Genomic DNA, 16,528 nt, shown 5'->3' on the forward strand with positions numbered 1-16,528 from the left:
CTCCAGCTTCAGCGAATATTATATATTTTTTTGCAATCCGTTCCAGTCATTGGCAGCAGAGATCTGGAAGGAAAGGTGGCCAAAGGAGGTGTTGGCTTTGGGGATGACCAGTGAGATATACCTGCTGAAGCCCGTGCTACGGGTGGGTGTTGTTATCGTGACCTGTGAGCTGAGATAAGGCAGAGCTTTACCTAGCAAAGACTTATAGATGACCTGGAGCAAGTGGGTCTGCCGACTAGAGCATACAGGTCGCAGTGGTGTATAAGGGGCTTTGGTGACAAAACGGATGGCACTGTGATAGACTGCATCCAGTTTGCTGAGTAGAGTGTTGGAAGCTATTTTGTAAATGACATCGTCGAGGATCGGTAGGATAGTCAGTTTTACGAGGGTATGTTTGGCGCCGTGAGTGAAGGAGGCTTTGTTGCGAAATAGGAAGCCGATTCTAGATTTCATTTTGGATTAATATGGGTCTGGAAGGAGAATTTACAGTCTAGCCAGACACCTAGGTATTTGAAGTTGTCCACATATTCTAAGTCCGAACCGTCCAGAGTAGTGATGCTAGTCAGGCGGGCGGGTGCGGGCAGCGAACGGTTGAAAAGCATGCGTTTGGTTTTACTAGCATTTAAGAGCAGTTGGAGGCCACGGAAGGAGTGTTGTATGGCATTGAAGCTCGTTTGGAGGTTAACACAGTGTCCAAAGAAGGGCCAGATGTATACATGGTGTCGTCTGCGTAGAGGTGGATCAGAGAATCACCAGCAGCAAGAGCGACATCGTTGATATATACAGAGAAAAGAGTCGACCCGAGAATTGAACCCTGTGGTACCCCCATAGAGACTGCCAGAGGTCCGGACAACAGGCCCACCGATTTGACACAATGAACTCTGAGAAGTAGTTGGTGAACCAGGCGAGGCAGTCATTTGTGAAACCAAGGCTGTTGAGTCTGCCGATAAGAATATGGTGATTGACAGAGTCGAAAGCCTTGGCCAGGTCGATGAAGATGGCTGCACAGTACTGTCTATTATTGATGCCGGTTATGATATCGTTTAGTACCTTGAGCGTAGATGAGGTGCACCTGTGACCAGCTCGAAAACCGGATTGCACAGGAGAGAAGGTACGGTGGGATTCGAAATGGTCTGTGATCTGTTTATTAACTTGGCTTTCAAAGACTTTAGAAAGCAGGGCAGGATGGATATAGGTCTATAACAGTTTGGGTCTAGAGTGTCACCCCCTTTGAAGAGGGGGATGACCGCGGCAGCTTTCCAATCTTTAGGGATCTCAGACGACACTAAAGAGAGGTTGAACAGACTGGTATTAGGGGTTGCAACAATGGCGGCAGATAATTTCAGAAAGAGAGGGTCCAGATTGTCTAGCCCAGCTGATTAGTAGGGGTCCAGGTTTTGCAGCTCTTTCAGAACATCTGTTATCTGGATTTGGGTGAAGGAGAAGCTGGGGAGGCTTGGGCAAGTAGCTGCGGGGGGTACGGAGCTGTTGGCCGGGGTTGGGGTAGCCAGGAGGAAAGCATGGCCGTAGAGAAATGCTTATTGAAATGTTCGATTATCGTGGATTTATCGGTGGTGACAGTGTTACCTAGCTTCAGTGCAGTGGGCAGCTGGGAGGAGATGCTCTTATTCTCCATGGACTTTACGGTGTCCCAAAACGTTTTGGAGTTCGAGCTACAGGATGCAAATGTCTGTTTGAAAAAGCTAGCCTTAGCTTTCCTGACTGACTGCGTGTATTGGTTCCTGACTTCCCTGAAAAGTTGCATATCGCGGGGACTATTCGATGCTAGTGCAGTCCGCCACGTTCTGGGAAGCTCAAAGGAACAAGTCACTTGTCTCGCATAAAATAAATATTCACTTGTTTCACGAGGGGATAAATATATACGCCTGTAAAAAAAAACTGCACTTGCAAACTCACACATCGTGCCTTCATTTTTATTTAACTTTTACACTCAGACATCATGTTCCATTGATTGTATTATTGTGTAGCATGCAACATCACTGAAATTGTACCACAAAAAGTAAATGAGGAAATGGGCCATTTTAAATATTGTAGTGTCAATAGATAGATTGTCATTTGAGTGTTATTTGCCAAATGTCAACATTTGTGACTACTTGGATCTTGATACAAATCCATTCATTCACAAGGGGAGTTTCTTGTTGAATGTCTTGCTGTTATCACCTGATAAGTTCGGACCCCACACACCAGCATTATTAAGTTATAACAGCTAGTCATTGATTCAATGCACTGGGTTAGGATTGATGCTCCACTTTACTCTGAAACTATAGTCATTCTGCTGCAAAAATATCAGTCTGGTTCCAGGCTAACGTTGAAAGGAAGCATGTCATCTCAGATAGGCTCTCCCCACCCATTCCGGTATCCTACCAGTATGAGCAGCTATTTGAAATAACAGGATATTGACTAGCATAAAAGAGAATATGCTTAAATCACAGTTGCCAATCACACTACAGCTTTGTAGTGGGATTAGAGAAAGACCAATGTTCCTGCTTCGTTTCTGAATATTCTAAATAGTTGTTCATACTTGCACCTTAACACATTGATATGACTGTTTTTTTCCTGTAGTGATGTTCATTCAATAGTTTCAGCCAGTTTTCATCCCATAGAAATCATGATTCATTCAAAGGGCCTAGTTAAATTAAAAATAAAGTATATGGCCTTTTAAATTAATTATTTAATGTATAATTTGGCGAGGGAATGCTTTTACCATTCAAACATTGTGGAAAGATGTCATTCTTAAAATTGTGACTTTAGGAAATGGATAGCTTTCCTTCAGATATTTAATGGCTAGCTAACCTAGCTTGCTAACCTAGCCAATGAGGTGTGTGTGTGTGTGAAAGAAATAGTCATATAAATGATGCTAGTTACTACCCCTGATAACTTTACCAAATAATCATGTTTGAAAGAGTGTAAATGTCCGATAAATAGTAATAGAAATGGTAGATACTACTGTACCCCTGATAATTTGGTCAGATAACCGTGTGTGTCTGTGTGTACAGTAGGTGACATGTTCATGATAGCTATCTAATAACTCTAGTTATGCTAGGTAATGGTTTGGCTTATCATATTCATGTCTATGTAGAAGAAGACTGTAGGAGGAAATGGAGAGGACTCAGGGACAGGTATCAGAGAGAGAAGGGCAGAGAAAGAGAAGAGGTCTGGGTCAGCAGCTTCAGGCCAGTAGCCTTGGCGCTTCTGCTACATTCTTTCTTTTCTGGATCCATTTATTGTGCCTAGGGCAACGAGTGGCAATTTTACAGCCAGACCCTCTACTACGTCATCCACAAGTGTTGTCCCCACCGGTGCATCAAGACCCTCAACATCACCTACAAGTGCGACCATCACCTCCACCGGTGGAGTGAGACCCTCTACAACGTCTACATCATCCACAAGTATGACCACCACCGGTGCAGCCATGGAAGATGATGAAATGGAGGAAGCGCCTCTGGATCTAGGACCACCTGAGATTATTATGAACCTCACGGAAGTGACCACTGAGGACCTCGTTGAACAGGATGTGGCCGTGGAGACAAACGAGGAGAGAAACCGAGAGAGAAACGAAGAGGAACAACGTCACACCAGGCGTCATCGGAGGTACCAGCCCCCAGATCCCCTCAACTCATTTCAGCAGAGGCTCCTCCGAGCCGTCGAGAGGGATGCAGCCCAACCTGATGCTCACAGGAAGGAGGATGAAGAGACCCTCTTTGCCATGAGCCTGGTGCCAACACTGAAGAGGCTGCCTCAGCAAAGACAAGCAGCAGTCAAGGTTAAAATGTATCAGCTGCTTTTCCAAGCCGAGATCAATGGTAAAAAAAAAATCTCTCTACATCACAGGTAGTGTCATAAGTGTTGCGACAGTGAAGTAAAGTAGGTCATTTTTACAGTATACTCATGTAGGCTAATTGGTATTTCAGATCAAAGTATTAATATGAGGCAAATGTATAGCTGTTGTTTCTAGGTTAGAAAATATCCCAAAACAACAGTTCTGTCTAAATATTTGCCTGTCATATTCATCTTTTGATCTGAAATAGAAATTCCATGAGTAAACAGCGAGTATTACCAACTTTACCGCACTGTTTCCGATATTTATGCCTCTAACTACACTATACAAGCAGTATTTAGTTAACATAAATCTCACCTTTAATGGTGTCATATTATGTTAAGCTTGTATGTGTTGTTTTTCTCTTCCCTTCCAGAGATGGAGTCAATTTAGCCGACCAGCTCACAGGAAGGACAGGAAGAGGAGTTGTCTGGTTGCTGTTTTGGCCTCCCTCATTGTACCTTTCTTTTCACACACGTCAGTTCCGTTTAAATTCAGTCAATTCATAAAGTCATTTGTTTATAAAGTCTTAGGATAGCATTCATTATTAGTGTTACATAGATTTCTGAATTGACAGAATTGAAACTCACACACTGGTGAGCATACAGGCCATGGAAGAACTGGGACATTTTCTGTTTCCAGGAATTGTGTAAAGATCCTTGCGTAATGGGGCCGTGCATTATCATGAAACATGAGGTGATGTCGGTGGATGAATGGCATGACAATGGGCCTCAGGATCTCGTCACGGTATCTCTGTGCACTCAAATTGCCATCGATAAAATGCAATTGTGTTTTTTGTCCATAGCTAATGCCTGCCCATACCATTACCCCACTGCCACCATAGGGCACTCTGTTCACAACGTTGACATCTGCAAACCGCTCACCCACACAAAGCCTGGTCTGCGGTTGTTAGGCTGGCTGGACGTACTGCCAAATTCTCTAAAATGACATTGGAGGCGGCTTATGGTAGAGATATTAACATGAAATAGCTCTGGTGGACATTCCTGCAAATAGCGTGCTAATTGCACGCTCCGTCAAAACATAGACATCTGTGGCATTGTGTTGTGGGACAACACAGAACATTTTTAAGTGGCCTTTTATTGTCCCCAGCACAAGGTGCACTGATGTAATGAGCATGCTGTTTAATCAGCATCTTGATATGCCACAGCTGTTAGGTGGATAGATTATTTTGGCAAAGGAGAAATGTTCACTAACAGGGATGTAAATAAATGTGTGCACAGAATTTGAGAGAAATAGGATTTTTGTGCATATGGAACATTTCTGGGATCTTTTATTTCAGCTCATGACAAATGATACGAACACTTTACATGTTGCGTTTATATTTTTGTTCAGTGTAGTTAGCAAACTAATGAGAAAAATAATTCTTAAAGCACAAAACTCATCAGCTAGATGTAAAGACATGTTTTAGTTAGCTAGAACAATTCTGATAAATTGTAAAAATGTATGAAAACAAAAATGTGTTTTTTGGTCTTAATTTAAGGTTAGGTTTAGGCATATGGTTAGCAGTGTGGTTAGGTTTAAATCAGATTAAGAGATTGTAGAAATATGCGTGCTTTTAGACATAATTATGACCATGTGGCTGTGCTAACTTGTGACAGACGAAAAGTTCCCTCTTATCCTTTGTATTGTCACTTCTGTCGAACTCCCCCACATGGAGGTTCGTGCTCTCTGAATGGCTCAAAATCAAGTTCTCAGCCACTGACGAGCATTGCGATTCTACAAGTAGAAACGTCAGGTTTGTCGGTACCAGGTCTGTACACAGCAGAGATGTCTTTTGTTCTAGAAAGAGAACGGCCTCCTAATGTGCGAAGTACCTATCAGCAGTCAGATTTCTTTGTGTGTCTGTACTATTAGTCACTCTCACTCAGATATAATTATTAACATGGCATCATAAATCATGGCAAAATTTGTACAAATGCAGGAAATTTGCTTTAGAACAACAAATTCTCTGCCTCGTAGAAAAAAATGTAGGAATGCAGAAAACGGCAAATCTTTCTCTGCAGAATTGCAGAACATGTTATTCAAAACGTACATTGCTTTCAAGAGGGGGGCCACTAAAAAAATCTTGTTTTTGTGCGACTTAATTCATAGGAAAATACATTTTTCGGGGGGCTAGAGCCAACAGGTGTTGGGCCGAAAATCTCCCCCCTGCCAGAACCCCCCCTTCTAACTTCCTTAATTTTGTGGCTTGAGTCAAATACTTTGTGACACACATCAGAGTCAAATACTTTCTATAGAACAAACTTCACGTCAGGATAGGCAACCGAAATTAATGTATGTGTGTTATATTAAACAGAGGGAGTAAAATGTTGGCAAGCAATAAACATTTCAGAACAACTATAGCTGAATTATTATCCTTACACTTTCAAAAAAATACTATGCGGATAAGACATGGGAGAGATGATGAATTTTGGCAAAGAGATTTATTTATAGACTAATACAAAAATCAGTAGCGGATTTAGGTACGGGCGACATGGGCAGGCGCCCAGGACGGCATCTTGCCGGGGGCGGCATACAAGCTAGATCCGCCACATACACTTGAAACAAATAGCCAAATCGAAAATTGCAGATAAATGCTTTCTGCTACTAAGATCAGTGAAATGTAGGCTAAACTGACAATGTAGTGAAGAGCAGAAATCTCAACGAGCAAGCAAGTTGCTACAATGAAGAACGCGAAGGAGGGGAGAATTCTGTCAGGGGGAGATTTTCGGCACAACACCGGCCCTGAATCTCAATTGGTTTTGCCTTGGGACTAGTGATGGGTCGTTCGCGAACGAGTCGGCTCTAAGAGCCCGCTCCTGTAGGTGAACGTTGGGAGCCGGCTTGCATATCAGAAGAGCCGAATCTTTTTATAAAAATTAAGATATGACTAATCAAAAGATTTAAATGAATAGAATGAACTAATTAAAAGAACGAAAAAAGAAATAAAATATACTGTAGGCCTAACTGCTCAGGCGCACACATTCGTTCTGACTGTCTGCTCAGACTAACAGCCTCACCTGTTGTTCCTGTCAGTCAGACACGAGGTGTCAACCAATGAACCAAAGATGCGTGAGGGAGGGCTGAGCCAACTCACTCAGTCACACACTTAGCAGCCGAGGAGAAATGGAAGGACAGCTGTGAAAACAACAGCTGGAAAATGAGTCGGAAGCACAGTAGTATTTGGATGCATTTTAATAATGTAGACAATGTTAGAGCACATTGTAGAATTTGCCAAAACATCATATAAAGCCGGTTCTACACACAACGTAAACCGGCATATGCGAACTGTGCACCCAACTGTGAAGCTAGCTGTAGCAGAGCATCGAGAAACTAGCAGGCCTGCTAGTGATAGTGGTGGAGCCAGCACCTCCACACGTGGAGATATATCCACTCAGTCAAGTAGGCCTACTCCGTGACCCACAGCAACGCAGTCTTCTATGGACCAGTTTATGCCAAAGTCTACATCTGTAGCAAAACAAGGCCAAATTGATATTGCATTGGCCTAAATGATTGCCACCGATTTCCAGCCATTTTCGATCATGGAGGACAGAGGTTTTAGAAATTATAGCAACAGTCTAAATCCAATGTACACAATTCCAAACAGGAAAACCCTTTCAAAATCACTTACTCCACAACTGTACGAGAGCACGCAGACTTCAGTGCGGGAAAGAGTCCAAAAAGCTACTGCAGTTTGCCTTACCACTGACTGCTGGACATCAAGGGTAACCACTTCTTACATATCGGTAACATGTCACTTCATTGAAGATTTTTCGATGTCTAGCTGTCTTCTGGACTGCTTTGAGTTCAGCGACAGACACACCTCAGAGAACTTGGCAGAGGAACTGTTGAGAGTGGCAAGTAGATGGAAAAGTGGTCTGTTGTGTTAGTGACAATGCAGCTAACATAACCAAAGCCATGAACATTTTACAATGGACCCATCATCCATGTCTTGCCCACACACTCAACCTGATTGTAAGAGATGCTCTGAAGATGATGAAGCCCACTGTGGACAAAGTGAAAGCAGCTGTGGAATACTTCCACAGGAGCACAGTAGATGCTGAAAAACTAAAGTCTACACAACGCCAGATGGGGATGCCTGAGCTGAGGCCTAAACAAGACTGCACTACAAGGTGGAATTCATCATTTTATATGTTGAAGCGGTTTCTTTTGTCAAAGGATGCCATCATCTCTACCCTGGCCATTGTCAATGCATCTGTTGATGCTCTGACCCAAGAGGAACGGGAGGTGGTGGAGGAGGTGCGCAGAGTCCTGGAACCCTTTGAGCAGGTCACTGTGGAGATCAGTGGAGAGAGGTACAGTAAGTAATTATTACTACATCATTATTTAATCCAGTATTGTATATGAGCAGTAGATGAGAATGTAGTATCAGTAGACAAAACATGAACCTGAACTATGTGACAGCCTCAAAAATGATACTCCTGTGTAAGGGTCTGCAGCGAATCACAGCCAGCCGCCAGAGAGAGAAGCCAGCCGCCAGAGAGAGAAGCAAATGTAACCACAGGACATGTGACAGAGTTGATGGACACCCTTGGCATCACTGAAGGCTAACTTCTTAAACCTGGGGTCAAGTACAGCGGTTTCTGATAGCACTTGACCCCAGGTTTAAGAAGTTAGCCTTCAGTGATGCCAAAGAATAACCTCAGCAGCAAGGCCTCTGTCTACCCACGGCTGACTAAAGTCATGACAAGGGTCTTCTTGAAAACAGGACAAATAATTGTATTTAACTAGGTGTTACGAATCCCTTTGGCCCGACAGTCTAGGGGGGATAGTAATGGGACCCGTAACATAACTCATGCAAATTATAGTAGTGACAAAGAAAGAGTGAGAATGAAATAACCACGACAACTAATATCTACCGTCAAACACTCAGGGTTTATTTACAAACACACGGTAATGGGGGGAGCAGGAAAAGGGGCTGAGCTGGACCCAAGAAAATAAATAATAAGTATCCACAAACACCCCTAAGCTAGACTAGCCTACTTCACCAACAGCTAACCAAAAATACAGTGGGTGGTCCGCCCAGTTCTAACTAGTGTATTTAACAAAGTTTACCTACGGGTTAGTGTATGCCCATGGGCGAACTGTCTGGTTACCCCCTTTTCCCACTATCAATCAAACACCATAACAAACACAATACTCACAGGTGGGGACAAAGTGACATGTAGATGCTAAACCACACAAGAGATCTACAGAGAGATTGCTCTAGAGAATACAATTGACAGGGTTTTTAATCCAAGGGAAAGGGAATGTGATTGGGTAAGGGAAAAGGAGCAGGTGTCTTCTGATTAGCGACTGATTGATGACTGATTGGGGAATGATGATGGTCACCTGTGAGTAGGGGAGAAGGAGAGAAAAGAAACACACAGAATACTTATATCCGTAACACTAGGCAAGTGAGTTAAGAACAAATTCTTATTTTCAATGTTGGCCTAGGAACAGTGGGTTAACTGCCTGTTCAAGGGCAGAACGACAGATACCTTGTCAGCTCGGGGATTTGAACTTGTTGCCATGTTATAACCAGCAGCACACAGCAATGCTGACTAGATTTTCCTTTATGAGAGATTTGCATTCAGAAATGCAAGCTGCCTCACTTTCGAGGGGTTGATGCGGTTTCTTCTCTGAGAGAAGGAGAAGAAACCGCATCAACCCCTCGAAAGTGAGGCAGCTTGCATTTCTGAATGCAAATCTCTCATAAAGGAAAATCTAGTCAGCATTGCTGTGTGCTGCTGGTTATAACATGGCAATAAAGAAGAGAGAAAAGAGGGACCAGTTTAATGTTTTAAGTGGGATGCTGCAGGATTGCACATTGTTATTTATTTTTCTTTGACATGGTGCTATAATTATGTTGTTCAGATTGTATTCATTTTGAATTGTAACATTTGTATGCTCTTTGTTTATATACATTAAAAAAGTTATACTTTAAATGCACATGTGTAATAGCATCCTTCTTTTTTACATTTATTTCAATTTGTGGGAGGCTGCAGATTTACACATTGTTATTTATTTTTCTTTGATATGGTGCAATATTCTATTATGCTGTTCAGGTTGTAATCCTTTTTGAATGGTTAGATTTATATGCACTTTGTTTATATACATTAAAAAGTTATACTTTATATGCAAATGTTTATAGTATTATTTTTCATAACAAACCAATGCATTTTTAAATACATTGTGGTTAAGGTAGAGTATGATTTCATTTCATAATTTAATTAGAATTGTTTTAACACCAATCATAGTCAAACTATCGCAAACTGTTTGACTTGAAAAAATACAAAACATATATTTTTTAAAGAGCCGTTCGGGAGCCAAAAGAGCCGGCTCTTTTGGGTGAGCTGAGCCGAACGAACCGGTTCTCTGAAAAGATCCGGAATGCCCATCACTATTTGGGACCCAAATTGAGCCAGGTCGTCTGGCGAGTTAATTATGAAAAACTGTATAAATCATCCCGACATTTTGGAAACGACAACACCTATAATAAATATAACGTCAATAGTTTTCTTTCACAATGAAAGGAAGCCCCGCCGTAAAGCAGGGCATCAAAAAATTAGTTGATACTCATAATGTTCCTCTCCACGGAAATCTTTAGTAAAAGGCGAAAGATTTATGCGATCTGAAGAGAAACCAGAGTGTACTACCTTCAAGAAAGTAAAAATGGACAGGGATTCACGGACATGACATTCCCTATTACGATAATATTAAAATCGGCACCCCGAACCAAATCTTGTGCCCTGTTCAACGTGTCCAGCCATAACCATGCATTGCAGAGTATTAGGATAGTAGAAATATATTCCTGTTTTAAAATATGATAGTAAAGAAATAACATTACTTCACGTGAGGTGCATGATGGGTAACTTCATACGCACGCGCAGAATAATTTGCACTAGTGAATCTTGTTGGCAGGTGGCACTCTTGTGCTGATTTCACCATGCATTACATTAGTTCCTGTCAGAGGTTCTGGTTAAACCATGTATAATCATTAAAAAACAGCTTCAGTTCGAAAGAGAAAAATGGCAATGTAAAAAGTAGAAGAAATAAACAACAACAGTTTCTTCTCATCTCATACAAAGAATAATTATTCCCATGAGAATAAAAATGAAAGATGCTACAATGAGCAAGGGTACAACAGTATTCAATAACAAAACTTCAAATACAGGCTTAAGGACAAGAAAGTCAACGTATTGGAGTGGCCATCACAAAGCCCTGACCTCAATCCCATAGAAAATGTGTGGGCAGAACTGAAAAAGCGTGTGAGAGCAAAGAGGCCTACAAACCTGATCAGTTACACCAGCTCTGTCAGGAGGAAGGGGCCAAAATTCACCCAACTTATTGTGGGAAGCTTGTGGAAGGCTACACCAAACGTTTGACCCAAGTTAAACAATTTAAAGGCAATGCTACCAAATACGAATTGAGTGTATATAAACTTCTGACCCACTGGGAATGTGATGAAAGAAATAAAAACTGAAATAAATAATTCTCTCTACTATTATTCTGACATTTCATATTCTTAAAATAAAGTGGTGATCCTAACTGACCTAAGACAAGGAATTTCTACTAGGATTAAATGTCAGGAATTGTGAAAAACTGAGTTTAAATGTATTTGGCTAAGGTGTATGTAAACTTCCAAATTCAACTGTATGAGGATATATGTCACTACCCGAGGCTTGATAACAAAAGGACCAGAGGGTTCAGAAATGCAACGGACCACCTGGCAGCCTTCAGGTATGTGTGGGACCTTTTGCTAGCGAACTGTAGTGGCAGGTTCATCCCTAGCGACTGCGTCACAGTGGATGAGCAGGTTGTGCCGTTCCGGGGCAGAAGCAGGTTCACACAGTACATGCCCAGCAAGCCTGCCAAATATGGCATAAAGGTCTTCTGGCTATGTGATGCAAGAGTCCCCTATGCTATTGATGGCATAGTCTACACAGGCAGACAGCCAGGAGAGGAGGCTCAGAAGAACCTTGGAGAGAGTGTTGTCTGAAAGTTGTGCAGTGAAATTAGACAAATAGGTGAAGTATGCTCTCTAAGTATTATTGCAATACCTCTCTCAGACTTTTAAAAATATTTTCTAGTGTGTATTTTAAAATTAAATTACATTATTGTAAGACGTTGTATTATTACAAAAAAATTATAGAATAAAAATTCCAAATGTATAATTTGGTAAATAAAGTAAATTGATAATTTGTTTGTTTTGAATCACAGGTTGCAACATCACAATGGACAACTTCTTTACTAGTGTCTTTTTGACAGAGTACCTCTTGGAAAATAACTTGACAATTGTGGGGACTCTTCGCCCAAACAAGCCGGACATACCACCAATTATGATGCCATCCAAGTTCAGAAAGATGCATAGCTCCGAGTTTGGTTTTAATGTCAATTTGACCATGGTGAGTTACGTGCCCGAAGCAGCGAAAGGCTGTTGTCCTCCTGAGCACCCTGCATGACGACAAAGTGGCGGATGAGGCCAGTGCGAACAAGAAGCCAGAGATGATCCAATACTATAACTGCACAAAAGGAGTAGTGGACATTATAGATCAGATGGTGTGTAATTACACATGCAAACGCCAGACAAGGAGGTAGCCAATGGTGCTGTGGTACAAGCTGCTGGATGTTGCCAACCCCAACTTCATGGGAGGTGTGAACAGCTGGAGCTGGTCAAAGAGCTTGTGATCCCACACATGCAGAGGCGCATGGAAGGCTGTTGCAACCTACCAAAGGTTATCACTGAGGCAATGGAAAGATGTGGAGTGATGAAAGAGAGCCATGCCCCCACCACTCAGAGCAGCCAGTGCCAGAAGAGGTGCCAGTTCTTCCCAAGCTTTCACAATTGTTGTTCACAATAAGTTCACAATTGTTGTCGTTTATATTGATGATGAACTTTGGATTTGTAAATAAATGTTTTGAAATATTATAAAACATGTTTAGAGTGGATTTATTTTGTTATTCACACAAAAAGGTTGAATGTGAAACTTTGATTGTAAGAAAAATATGCAAATATTTTCAAAAGCCCTTGTGAATTTTCATAATATGTCATCATTGAAATGTGTGTCAACCTTTTGAAGAGCTACTAAAAACATTTCAAATAATAAAAGGATTACTGAAAGGTCCAAATCATCACTAAAAATAATTATGTTCCACAAAATTGATAATATTTTAGACCCATATAAATAAAACACAGATATTACATTATCGTGTCATTTTGGCCTGGCATATGCATTCTTGGGGCGTCATGTTTACTATGCATCCTAGGGTAAAACATGTTCTTTATGCCCCATGGCAAAATGTGTAGAATTGCAGGAAATTAACTTTAAAACGTACATTTTTCTTGCCATGAAGAGGAGGGCCACCAAAAACGCAAGAGCTGGTCCTGAATATCAACTGGTTTTGCATTGAAACCCAAATTGGGCCAGGTTGTCTCAGTCGAGAGTTAAGAACAACTGAATTAGATGAAAATCATCCAGACATTTAGGAAACAAAACAACACCACCTGGAATACAAACATCTATCAATGCGTCATGATTTTCATTCACAATGAAAGGAAGCCCCGCCGTAAAGCAGGGCATCAAAAAATTAGTTGATACTCATAATGTTCCTCCCCACGGAAATCTTTAGTAAAAGGCGAAAGATTTATGCGATCTGAAGAGAAACCAGAGTGTACTACCTTGAAGAAAGTAAAATTGGTAAGGGATTCAAGGACATGACATTCCCTATTACGGTAAAACTAATCTCGGCACTCAGAAGCAAATTTTGTGCCCTGTTCAACGTGTCCAGCCATAAGAATGCATCGCAGAATATTAAGATAGTATAAATATATTCCTGTTTGAAAATATTACAGTTCAAATCGAACATTATTTCACATAAGGTGCATGATGGGTAATTACCTACGCATGCGCAGTTGGATTTGCACTAGCGAATCTTGTTGGTAGGTGGCACTCTTGTGCTGATTTCGCCTTGCATTACGTTATAGCGTATCAGAGGTTCTGGAATCAACCATGAATAATAATTAAAAAAAACAGCTTCAGTTCCAAAGAGAAAAATGGCAATGTAAAAAGTTAAAGAAATAAACAACAACAGGTTCTTCTGCAAAGAATAATAATCCCCATGAGAACCTGGAAAGTTTCGAATAATACATTTTGTTTCAAATATGTTTTATTAGAGCAGAGGTATAAATGTATACAAATGTACATTTTGGTGTATGCGCTATTTACAAAAATTACAACAGACAAGATTTTGACACATTTAAACAAAATGTATACATCAAAAACAGTTTTAAAAGTAAAAGAGAATGAACATTTAAAAATAAAACAGATTTGAGACAAGGCAACAAAAATAAATAAAAATATCCTGGTTACCCCCATCCACAGTTATCCCTGATAGCCACCCATCCAAACCCCGCTTCTTCCCATCCAAGAACTGAATTATGCTGACGCCTTAACCCCCCTTCTATCCCACTCCCGACTCCCGCATTCCCTTACCACACTGGGTTCCACTCCTATCAGCTTAAAACAAGTAGAAGCAGCTCCAGTGGGAACACTGGGCAACTGAAGAGTGGAAAAACATTGCGTGGAAAAACATTGCCTGGTTCGACGAATCCCGGTTCCTGTTGTGTCATGCTGATGGCAGAGTCAGGATTTGACGTAAGCAGCATGAGTCCATGGCCTCATCCTGGCTGGTGTCAACAGTACAGGCTGGTGGCAGGGGTGTAATGGTGTGGGGAATGTTTTCCTGGCAAACGTTAGGTCCCTTGATACGAATCGAGCAACGCTTCCATAACCCTGAGAATTCAGGCTGTTCTGGAGGCAAAGGGGGGTACTAGATGGGTATACCTAATAAACTGGCAACTAAGTGTACAATAAGTAAGTCTAATCTAAAGATGACGTGTAGAAATGTGATAACAACTGAAAATAATTATAGCAGTAATTAATGCTGCAGTTGGTAATATGTGCAACATAATCCCCAAAACTAATTTACAGCGTTTTGGCTCTATATGGTCAAATGCACCATCTTAAAACCCCTTTCCACCAGGTTTCGGTTGGTGATGGTTGTTTACAGATTAGATCAGCCATTCTCAACTAGTGGGTCGCAACCCAAATTTTGGTCACATGAGGTTGTGAATGGGTTGCAACTATCTGAGTAAATTAAAAAAATGAATTCGTAATATATAATTGCTACATTTACTACCAATAAAGCACCCTCCAAAAAAAAATGCAGGTTACATTTTGGCAACAAAAAAATAACAATGTTCTTTGCAATGTTCTCCAGAATGTCTGGATGATGGTCATCTATTCCAGTCAGAGCCGGCTCCAGTCTTAAGTGACATAAGTGATTGCTTCCGACCAAAAAGGAACTCAGTCGTGGTCTCAATTTACTGTTGAGAGTTGAAATAGTAGAATACATAAGATGCAAGTTCGACATTTGGTTGTGCATCAGCAGTTTTTCTCTTGTTTTGTCAGTCACTGATAGTCACTCAATTAGCCATGTCAGCTAATCATTTTTAGATTGGTAAATTAGTATAGCCATTTATCTAAACTTGTAGTAATCATGGTCAAATATCTACCAGGCACGCAGGGCACGTGCCCAGTAGCCTTAACCTCCAGGGGGCCCACAATGATTTTGTTAACGGTCAGACACACCGAGAAATCTGTCTGCTGATAGGTACTTAGCACCTATACCCAGTGTCGGCAGTTAATTTTTGTTGTTAACATAGAACAGATTTACCTCCGATTTGCTTCTTTTAAATACTCCAGGCCACAAGGTGGCAATAGCTTGTTTGGCTTGTGCCTGCTGTAGCTAATATACGCTAATTAGCAAGATGCGCTAATGTTGACGCTAGCTAGCTAGAATTTGTAGTAAACTTTTGTTAATACTAAAGCCAGATGACCACAACTAAATAACGAGCATATCTACCCAGCTAGCACAGTGGATCTGGGCTGAGAGTCGGGGTACTCGGCTGAGAGTCAGACTCGGCCGACGTCATGTGGCCCGAGTCTGGGCTGCCTTCGGCAGTATTACTAATGGCTAGGATGCGGGGATTGAGCTCGGGCCGATTCCGTTGTGAGTTATCTGGCCCAACTGTATATACATAGGTAACATATGGACCTTTTTTTGGATATGAAAAATGATTTTATCTAACAAAACGACACTTCATGTTATCTCTGGGACCCTTTGGATGATAAATCAGAGCAAGATTTCAGAATGTAAGTACACATTTCACTTTCAGAGGTGAATTTATCAAACCTATCGCGTTGAAAAAAGTGGGTTTTGCATTTTTTCGCAGTAAAAGCTACTGTAAATTGGACAGTGCAGTTAAATTAACAAGAATTTAAGCTTTCAGCCGATATAAGATATGTACGGACATTTGTTGTTTCTCTAAAATCTGCGATCTTGACATAACGCGCTGCATGATTTACAACTGTCCCGTTGACGGAACGCTGATCCTTAAGAAGTTTTAACACCATAGTGCCAACGAAGCTCATCACTAAGCGAAGGACCCTGGGGCTAAACACCTCCCTCTGCAACTGGATCCTGGACTTCCTGACGGGCCGCCCCCAGGTGGTAAGGGTAGGCAACAGCACATCTGGCACGCTGTTCCTCAACACTGGGGGCCCTCAGGGGTGCATTCTTAGTCCCCTCCTGTACTCCCTGTTCACCCACGACTGTGTGGCCAAG

The 16,528-nt window shown here is 41.5% G+C and overlaps 2 non-coding genes across 2 annotated transcripts; both read right to left on the reverse strand.

Annotated features, from left to right (window-relative positions):
• Positions 1–10,376: 10,376 nt before the first annotated feature.
• On the reverse strand, positions 10,377–10,492 carry LOC120061743. The gene has a single exon (XR_005478364.1). It is a non-coding gene; the product is annotated as a U5 spliceosomal RNA (small nuclear RNA).
• A 2,907-nt stretch (positions 10,493–13,399) lies between these two features.
• LOC120061744 lies at positions 13,400–13,515 on the reverse strand. Its single transcript, XR_005478365.1, has one exon. It is a non-coding gene; the product is annotated as a U5 spliceosomal RNA (small nuclear RNA).
• Positions 13,516–16,528: the final 3,013 nt, after the last annotated feature.

This window comes from Salvelinus namaycush, chromosome 16 (genome assembly GCF_016432855.1).
Source record: "Salvelinus namaycush isolate Seneca chromosome 16, SaNama_1.0, whole genome shotgun sequence".
Classification (NCBI taxonomy): Eukaryota; Metazoa; Chordata; class Actinopteri; order Salmoniformes; family Salmonidae; genus Salvelinus; species Salvelinus namaycush.